The sequence below is a fragment of the Grammomys surdaster genome, unplaced genomic scaffold, assembly GCF_004785775.1.
Source record: "Grammomys surdaster isolate TR1022 unplaced genomic scaffold, NIH_TR_1.0 127, whole genome shotgun sequence".
Taxonomy (NCBI): domain Eukaryota; kingdom Metazoa; phylum Chordata; class Mammalia; order Rodentia; family Muridae; genus Grammomys; species Grammomys surdaster.
Genome location: NW_021604585.1, coordinates 9,178,854 through 9,189,196, shown reverse-complemented (window position 1 = coordinate 9,189,196; position 10,343 = coordinate 9,178,854). Strand labels below are relative to the sequence as shown.

At 47.4% G+C, this 10,343-nt stretch overlaps 1 long non-coding RNA gene across 1 annotated transcript in view; it reads left to right on the top strand.

Annotated features, from left to right (window-relative positions):
- The first annotated feature begins 1,085 nt into the window (after positions 1 to 1,085).
- LOC114608128 overlaps positions 1,086 to 10,343 on the top strand; it is a 23,644-nt gene continuing 14,386 nt past the window's right edge. The window contains exons 1-2 of the long non-coding RNA XR_003709306.1: positions 1,086 to 1,511; positions 8,491 to 8,557. This is a non-coding gene — a long non-coding RNA (uncharacterized LOC114608128). The remainder of the gene's footprint in view (positions 1,512 to 8,490; positions 8,558 to 10,343) is intronic.

Sequence of the window (10,343 nt, the reverse complement as noted above, 5' to 3'; positions counted from 1 at the left end):
AAACCAGCCAGCCACTACCCATAGATGGCCCTGTGAGGTAATTGTCTCGCTTCATAAAAAGTTTGTGTCTTTTCCAATACGCGAGAGGATGCCTTCCCTGTGTACAGAGTTATATAATTTGTCTAAATCACACAGCACTAAAGGAAGAGCAAACCCACAAGTTTGGGTGTGTCTGTAGCACATTCACTTCAGCAGATGTTCAGTTACTCAGAGACAGACTCCCTCCAGCCGGCTGTGACCCCTGGGAACAGGAGTGTCCGATGTGGGATGAGCCCAGTCAGGAGCCCCAGCCAGCCAGTACAGAGAAGGAAGGAGCTCTTTCTGCCCCAGCTCTTCTCGCCTTCCTACCTTCTCCACATGCAAGAAGCCAGGAAACTAAACTACCTAGACTGCAGGTTAGCTCGTAGATACCTACGTGGGTTTTGGCATTGATAATTTAATCCAAACTTTTCTTTTCCATGGGGATCAAATTACAAGAAGGTCACAACACTCGGTTCTGTTGTTCTCAGTCCCAACAGTGCCAGAGAGGGTGTCGAATTTTGTTGTTGTTGCTCAGACTGTGGTTTATAATTGGAACTTTGTGCAGACACGGTTTTCTTCTCTCCCGGGCACTCTGATTCGTGCTGAAACGCCTCTCATGCACAAGTCATGACTGAAGCATCCTGAGCAGCTCTCGAGCAGTCACTGAAAGAGCCACTTCCTTGGGCAGATCCAGGCCACAAAGTTGTTGGGGAACACTGGTTGCCACCCCCTAAAGGGACAAGCCTGTTGCGAATAGTCTAACACCAGCAAATTACCCAGGAGTCAGGGCCACCCTGGGCTGAAAGTAAGAGTCTTTCCCCCTGTCCTTTGCTCCTTGGGGGCCCTATGAGCTAAGTCCTGAGGAGTCAAGTAGTCTAACTGACACGGGCTCTTGGTTGGCCCCGTAGTGAGATTGATCCAAGGTGAACGTTTGCCGAGCGAGCGAGGCACTCTGCCGCAGCTGGGATAGGTCGAGCTGGTGTGCCAGTGGGTGAGTCAGCGACCGAAATGCCCTCTCTTCATTGCGTAACTCTAAACACAGGCTTTGCCTTCCCGATAATCACTCCACTGGCGGTGGCACAGCAGGGCCTATTTCCTGAAGGCATGCGTGGGAAAAAAAAGTTTTCCAGGCAGACTTAGACACCCAGGCTTCCACGCTGTAAGGAACAGCACTTCCTTCCTCTCCAGCACTGGTGATACCATTCACAGCAAAGCGTGAAGATGGCCTTTCTGATGCACCAAATGGCAGCTGGCTGTAGTGACTCATGCTTGTGGCCCCAGCACTCCGGAGGATGAGGCAGAAGACTCATGAGTTTGAGTCTAGGGCTACACATTAGGACTCTGTGTCAAAGCAAACCGATAAGCCGGCAAACAAATATCAAGGATGAAGAACCGACAGCAACAAAAGGAAATACATAAAGTGCTGAACGCGTGTTACATCCTTCTCTATACCTGGCTACAGTGACTCATATATTCTGCCCATTATACAGGTGAGAAAACTGAGGCTTGAAGTTAGATGATATTCTTTCTCTCTTTTTCAGTACTAAGAATTGAATCTTGGACCTCATACTTGCTAGACACCGAGCTGTATCCCCAGTCCTAAATAATGTTCCCAATGTTACAGACCTTGTAAGAGTCTGAGTCCAGGAATTCTAGGGTTTAAAATTTTTTTTAATTTTATGTATATGAGTACTTTATTATATATGTATATTTTATTTTATGTATATGAGTTTTGCCTGCATTTACGCATGTGTACCACATGCTGGCTGGTGCCCTTGGAGGTCAGAAGGTGTTGCTGGATTCCCTAGAACTGGAGTTCTGGTTGTAAACCACCCTGTGTGTGCTGGGAATTGTACTCGAGTCGTTTGCAAGAGCAATAAAGTGTTCTCAACCACTGAGCCATCTCTCTAGCCCCACATTCTAGTTTCTTAACAGCTTGAAAGTTCATGTGACAGATGGGATGGGATGGGAGAAACCACAAATCCAAAGAAAGTATCCTCCATCAGATGGCCTGTCAGATCCAAAGGGGCTCCTCTTAGAGACTGATGCCTGCCATGCCACACTTCAGCCTTGCTGACTCTGTAGAAATCACGGCTGACTTCCAGGAAGGGGAGAAAGTTCCTGTGCTGCCCATCATTGTTTGGTATTTGGGGTGAATGTGAACGACTCATTGTGATGCCATTGGGGATGGTGATTATACTACAGAGAGGCCTCATTGAGTATTTCTCCTAATGCCGGATTCTCTTCTGTGGCTAGTGAAGCACTTATGCAATCCAGGATCATCTCTGCATTCTCAAGTCCACTAGCTTGAATCTACCGTGATTCTGATTCTCTCTCGTTACATGACATATGTATGGATTAGGGTGGTGACATCATTAGGCAGCCATTACTCTGCCTAGCACAGGCCTCAAGTGGAAAAGCCAAGACTCCCTTATCTTAGTTAAGGTTTCATTGCTGTGAAGAGCACCATGGCTAAGACAACTCTTATAAGGGCAACATTTAACTAGGGCTGGCTTACAGGTTCAGAGGTTTAGTCCATTATCATCATGGTGGGAAGCATGGCATCATGCAGGCAGACATGGTGCTGGAAGAGCCAAGAGTTCTACATCTTGATCTGAAGGCAGCAAGGAAGGAGATCTAGATCATGCTGGCGGGACTATGAGATCTCAAAGCCCCACCTCCACAGTGCCACACCTCCTCCAACAAGGCCACACCTCCTCCAACAAGGCCACACCTCCTAATAGTGCTACTTCCCTTGGGCCAAGCATATTCAATCCACCACATCCCTTTTATGGTACTCTTGGTCTAGCCGAGAATAGGCTAAGTAAGGGGTAGCCTCTGCTAGGAATATTGGGAACTTGTTTCAGAGAAAACACTTGGGAAGCAAGTTTCAGACAGTGTCTCACTGTAGGCAACTCATCATTTTCCTGCCTCAGTATCCAAGTGCTGGTATCACAGGTGTGTTACCATACCTGGCACATGATTTGTTCCAAAGAGCTATAGACACACCCTTCTCCTCCTGTCGCCATTGCTGTTGCCTTTGTCATCTTTATCTTTTTTCTATGTGTTTTGGAGACCAAACCCAGGCCTCATGCTTCGGTAGGTGCACGCTGCCCTGCTGAAGACAGCCCTAGTCTTTGCATTTGTATCTTGAAAAACTGGGAACACCCCCAAGACTAGAGCTGCAATGTGTTTGGTCCTCATTAAGACCTAGCAAAGAAGGGCCTTATGTGTGACCTGGCTGACAGAATCTGGACCCCCCCCCCCCCAACAATGACCACGTGAAACAGATGAAAAGATGAATGTTCTCTGCAGTTTATGCAGTTCTAAAATCTAGAACATTCTCTAAACTGTGTGTCTTGGATCCATTAGGAATTCTACTTAAAGCCAGCTTTAGCCTGTGGGCCCATTTACATACAACCCGGAGCAGTGTATCCTCTCAATCCTCTCCCTTCATCCTGACACATCCCTGTGAGGAGGCCCCTGCTTCATCTCAGTCAGGGCTTATGGGGGTACATATATTTTTCTTTCTATTCTGCTTTGGTCATCTCTTGCTGTTGCTCTGTGGGAGCCTTAAAGGGTTTAATTTTAAAACCAAAGCATATTTTAGAACTTTGGTATGTCTAAGTCCCTTCCGGATCATGACAGCTGCTCTCTGTGGACCCCTCACTCCATGTGTCCCTGGCCAGGTTGTTGACCTTTCTCTGTCTCCCTCCCATCTGCAACAGGCTAATGACAGCACTCCCAATACAGGGCTGGAGGGAGCAGAGGGTGCACTAGGCAACAACCCAAGGAGAGTAAAGCCGTGAACATCTTAGCTGCCATTCTTATCTGAAACCTCCTCTCTCAACCACAGAACAAGCCTATTTTCTTGTTGTTTTTGTTTGTTTTCTTGAATTTAGGACTGAGACAGGGGCTCACTATTTAGCCTTGGCTGGCCCAGAACCTACTTTGTAGACCAGACTGGCCTTGAACTCACAGAGATCCACCTGCCTCTGCCCTCAAGCACTGAGATTAAAAGCATTTGCCACCGTGCTGGGCAGAGCCAGCTTTAGATGCCACTAGAGTGTTGCATTTATACCACCCGAGAAAACACAGTTTAAAGCAATGTGTCTTCTTGTTCTTTCTATAGTAATGTTACGCCTTCAAGGGCCGTTTCTTACGGTAGAGGGCAGACACGAAGGCATAGGAAATGGGTAGATGACAGGCAAACAGAGAGCTTGACACCAATGTCAAGGACAAAATAAAGCTTGTCTGCACAGGCTGAATTAGAGACACTTGGCAGAGTGGTTTTTCTGTGAGCTATTTGGTACCTAGTGTTTGCCCAGATCCTAACCCAAACTCAAGCTGGAACTTCCTGGATGGCACCACCTTGCCCTGACAGACAATCTGAATTTATTAACCCAAAATGCCTCCCAGGCAATCCTGGTCAAGACCTCTCTACCCTGATTATCAAACCTTCATGCTCCAACTCACCGGTCCGCACTGTCACAGCTTTGACTAGGGCTGTCCTTCAGTTTCATAAAGAAGTACTTCCCCCAGATCCCTTGCAACCCCAAAGCCACTTTGTAAACTTCCCGTAGGGTGTCCTGGTTCCACTGGCACCAATGGTTACTCAGGCTGCCTCCTGGCAGAAGAGTTCCCGAGCCTGAAGACCTTGGCTCTCAGTGGCACACACATTCACAGACTCCTCCAAGGTGCACCCCTGCGTGAGAGCTCTCTGTGAGTTCGGCTCTTACACCAGTCTCTGCTGAGGAAAAGCCTTGGACATCCAGCTAGGAAAGCTGTCAGAGTCTGTTTTGCACAACATCAAACACATTCCAGACCTTATCTAATCAGGGAGACTTCTTCAACAGCCATGCAGAGGCTGTTCCTGCAAAACATTCCCCAGGCAGGGCGAGGGCCTTGATTCTAAAGGCAAAGTAATGGCTCTTTTGGCACAGGCAAAGTTGGCTGGCAGCTGGAGTTTTGAGGTAACCTCTGACCCTCTCCCACAGTTCCTCCCAAGTTCCGCTGCACCGTTCTAAGCCACCCTCAAATCCCAGGCTCTAATTGGCTCTGGTTTGTTTTGCTTTTCTCTTCTGTCCAGTGCTTCAAAAGGCACTTCAATAATTGTTTGAGGCACGAAAAAGGCAGGGTTCAGCTTTCCTAACTGGAATTGGAGGTAATTACTGTCTTCCATACGCAAGCCGGGACATGCTGCAAATCACATGGCTCCGGGTTGCTTTACAGCGGGTGGCCGGGCCTCCAAGCTACAAGGAGGATTACAGAGCTTCAGTAAGGTTCTGCTTCTGAGAGAGAAGAATCCTCTCAGAAATGTTAGAGGAGTTGTCTATACTCTTCTTCTGTCTCCTTGAGACTGCCTGAGAGGTTTGGTCTGAAGAGACTATGACTTCAACTCCACCCTGGAAGTTTGGGATTTGCTTTTTTATTTTGTTTTCTCTCAAGAGACAGGAACTGACCCCACACATAACTCCCTTCTTGTTTGAAATTAATAACCACATGTTCGACCTAGGCTGCCCAACTTCAGAACAGAACTCAATGTAGTGAGGCTAAGACCCACCTCAAAGAACCAGAATAAGGATTCATTTTGTGCATTCAAAACAGCAAACCCAAATGTGGAGAGTCTCTGGATTACTCCTCTTATGATCCATATGTGGACCCAGAGGACCTTGTTTAACTGATCAGCTGACTCACAGGAACTCACGAAATGGGAGCAGTAGCTGACCCAACCTCAGAGAGTATGTGAGGTCCACATGAGGTTAGCCCACGTGAAGTGCCTGTTTGAGATCTGTATCTACCAAATGCTCAATACATGTTAGCTAACATTCATTCTCAGGGCAGGGCTTCTGCTGCCAAAGGAGCCAGTCTGAACAGAGCCCCTGTGAAACAGTAGGAAGCAGGAAGGGACAGGATACTAGCCCCAGTCTGAAGTGTCTTCCCTCCCAAGGAAATTGTCTTAAACACCTGAAGTTGCCTGTGACTCCAGATTGGAGAGTCTTCCTACTGCCTCTGGTCCCCTGGACATCTCAAGAAACATGAACTAGCCCTGTTCCCTTAGCACCTCCCTGCTTAGAAGCACTGAGAAGCAGTGGGTTTGGGTTGAGTTAGAAACTGAAGAAGGAAGAAAAAGGTCATCTGTTCAAATTCTGAGACCCCAAAATTGCTGGCCGGGCTTATGAGAAGACAGAAGACAGGACTCAAGTGTATTCTAGGGCCCTGGGTGATCCAGGGAGATACCTCAGTCTCAGCCTGGCTCTCACTTGCCGTCCCGAATGATCTCATCCAGGTGGAAGGCTGCTGTCCCCGATGTGCTGCTGTCCCTTCCCTTTGCAATGTCCTCCTCAGAACTCTCAATGTCCTCTAACCTTGACTCCAGGTCATTGAAACCAATCAAACCCCACAGCACAGCAGGGCCTCGGAGGAAACTCCCTCTGAGCAGACGGCCTTTCCAGGCTGCACATTTGCCTTCCATAGACCTAAAGACAATGCACAGGCACACACTTATCTGTGTATTTGTCTCATATCTATTTCTAGATAAACTAAAGTTCATGTGAATGAGGCCAAGTTTCTCTGTCCTTTCTTCTTTAACACAGATGACTGTTTGCCTGTGAACTTTCCTTATTTTGTTTATGCAGATCTGAGTGATTGAATACGGATCTAGTAGGTCCTTTCCGTATATTTGCTGACTGAATGACTTCTTTCTTTGACTATCTGTCTCCCTCCTTCCCTCCCCTGACTCTCTCTGTGGTTATGGTACTGGGAATTGAACCCAGGACCTAGATCACATTAGGCAAATGTTCTACCACAAGCTATATTCTCAGCTCTGAATCCATGATTTCAAAACAGAGACAGTTCCTGTAGTGGGGAAGAGTTTCTGGGCACAAAGAGAGCCTGAAAAAAAACACTTGAAATCACATCTTGTTTTTCTCAAGTGGGGCCATTTGGCTTTGTCTGCCTTGTATTTGATGAAGTTTCGTGTTTAATAACAGCCCTGAATTGTTAGGATAAACACACCAGGCACAATCATGAACTAGTTGCAAGCTCAAATGCCTGAAACAGGGCGTGCCTACAGTGTATTCACAGACATGGTTGACTCTCAGTTATCCACTCCAGCACATAATCTAATAGCCAGTAATCTAATAGTTTACAATTTAATATCCTACAGCCATGAAAGTTTTACATGTGGTTTTGGACTATGTTTCTGAATTTGCATTGGATATAGGCGGCTCTGAGAGCCTAAGAATTCATCTGAGCTCCTATGTCTGTCACTATTGCCTCGATGGCCTAGACAGAACCCTCCTGGGCTCCCAGCACATGCAGAAAAAATACTGCATTAAGCTTGGGGGTTGGGGGGAGCATATTACCCTTCAGTCACAAAAGCTATCGGTCCAAATCCCAGCTCCTCCATGTGCCAGTCTGTCTTTGTTCTCTCATTGCTATCTACCCCCCCCCCAAGACTGTTTCAAAACATAGTTGAGCTTTCAGGAAAAAAAAATGAGTCTGAACTGCCCCGTCAGGTGGGTACACAAGCCAATCTAAAGCTGAGCTTGGCTCCCTGCACACTTTCTGTTTCACAACTGGGGAGAGGTTTATTTCTTCTCTTTTTCTTTTTAAATTTTTGTTTAGTGTGTATGTGTGTGTGTGTGCGTGAGTATATGTGTACATATATGTACATGTTTGAATGTATGTGCCACAGACTGTTCTCTCTTCCAACCATGTGGATCTGGGGATTTGGTTCTTTGGGCTTGGAAAAAAGCACTCTTACTGACTGAGCCATCTTGCCACGCCCTCACTGCCCATTCTTCATCCTTATCTCTTTCTGTCTTAACTTATCTTCTCTTCCTGGCTCAATGGAAGGTAGTCAACAGGTCTTTGGTTTGAAAACCATTCCTGTTTATAAATGTTCTTGATTCTACCAGTACACTTCAGAAAGGACCACTGTCCTGAGCAGTCTGGTGTTGAGCTGGCCGAGGGGTCCCGTGCTATACTGGCTGCACTGCAGGGTCAAACTGTGAGGACTTTCTCCTTGATGGGGCATATGTCTATCTGGGCATGTGTTTATGCTGACTTGGGTCAAAATCCCAAGGCTGCAAAGTGGAGACATCCTGAGATCCAATGCAGAGCCAATTGTGTTGTCAGTGAGTAGCTGGAAACCCAGAATTCCCACCTCTTTTTCCTGTCACGAAGTTATATCTCGAGGTAAAACAGCTGCCGGTTCTCAAGCCAACTGGGACGGACGCCAGCTGTTTATTCCAGATGCCAAGAACCAGATGCACACCCACTCTCCTCTCCCACTCCCTAAGCCTGAAGTCTCAAATTTTATTGAATTTATTAATAGCCTTAAGGGTTTGCTAAAAGAGCTTTCCTACAGGCTCTGCCTCCAGAGAAACAGACCTCCTCAGTTCTGGATGGCCAGGAAATCTACATGTTAAATAACAACACTCCCATCCTGTCTTGTCTCCCTAGAATTCCAGTGTAACCCCTCTGAGAATTACATATGGAGAGACAGATACTTGCTACGGCGGAGGCACTGGTAGGTTGGTAAATGCATGGCAATCAGCGAGTGTGGGAGTCTGATTTGTAGTCTGCCAATATCTATGGTGTAAATAGTCTCACTACTATCCGTCCAAGCCACCATGTCACCATGCTTATGAAGGTGGGACAAGGCGTGGGCACACCCATAGTTCTAGCATACCATACGGTGGTGACTTTCCACGGAAGCTTCTGGATGGCTCTGAATGCTGGTTCCTGGGCTCTTAGTATAAGATGCACACCCTCTGAATCTTTCCTTATGCCCTTAAGTCTGCTAATGGTTTGCTTTGGTGACTGGTTTCCAGTGTTCTCACAGGGTTCCAAATCAGAAAAAGAGGGAGAAGGAAGAGGAAGAAGGGGAGGAAATTCAGTGAGTGTGGGATGCAGGCTTCCGTACACTGCTCATTTGGTTCACGTGACTTTTAGTGGGAAGGGTACCCTCACACACCTGCTTCTAGCCCCATTTGATAAACTCTCTGGTCCTCTTGCATCAACTTGATCCTGTTGACCTGGAGGAAGATGAAAAGACTGGATGCCAGCAGACCTGAAAGGAGGGAAGTGGAGGGAGGAGGTCCGTGGGGTGCTCCTATGACCCAAGGTCACTGGCCACTTAAGGCCTTCCCTTTGTTTCCCAGCTCTGGCCCCATGTTTGAAGGTTTTGGTGATTTCCTCCCACCCCCAACCAGGCAAACAGATGTGGAAAGGTCTCCAGTTCCCAGGGCTCAGGACACAGCTGTCTGCTGCCCCCCACCCCTGCCTGTAGACCTAGGTCTGCCCTCAGACAGAAGAGCCACACAGTCACTAACCACAGGGCCGAGACCAGTCAGGTGTAGGGTTCAAGCCTGCTCTGCACTTCTGCCAGCTAAACTATGCAAGAATGGAGAAATGGCATCTCCTGCTCTGTGCTAGGAATCTCCAGGCATTGTAGAAGAGGTGAGACCCCAGTCCTGCCACACAGCCTGTGGGCCTGCTGTTCTCTAGACACATCTCGCACATACTGTTGGCATGAGTACCTTGCCAGCCCTGGCCTGGAGCAGGAAGGAACCCTACTGATCTTAAATGGGTCTCTTCTGCATCAGCTGAGCTATACTGCCCATCAGATGAAGGGGAGCTAGCTAGGAGGGGTGCAAGTGTTAGCTTCCTCATCTGCTATATATTCAACACTGTTCATCCTCGGAACTTCCCAGAGACTTACCAATGGGATAAACAAAAGCACGAAGATTACCCTAACTGACCTTAAATAAAGAATCCGTTACACATCTAATCTAACCACTGGAATACACTGCTCTTTAGTGATAGTTTTCTTTTTGTAGGAGAGGTGGCCTTTACAGCTGTGCACAAAGGCTTGGTGCATGAATGTCTTAGCGCATAGCAGTCACCTTAAAATGGGACACGTAATACAATGTCACATGTTTCTGGAAGCAGTGGCTCTCATGGTGAGTCTGGGGAAACTTTGTAGCCCATGAGATACTATCAGAGTGTCTGCAAGGCTACAGGTATTTTCATAAAAACAGCAAGATGCTATGTCCCTTCTTACTAGGTTGACATTTGGGGTAAATTCACTGTCGCCAGACTATTCTGGCCACCATGGTAGTCTACAGTGCTACAAACTTTGGGGGGGGGGTAGGTGAGTGGAGGAGGCCAGTTGTGTTTCAGAACATTCTAGATGAAGCAGCTATAAAAGCCTGCCTGCAGCTCACTTGTTTACTGTTCTGTATAATGAGTTGGGATAAGGAGCACGGGGCCCTGCTAGCACACCTCCCTGTGAGCACATGGGGCCCTGCTAG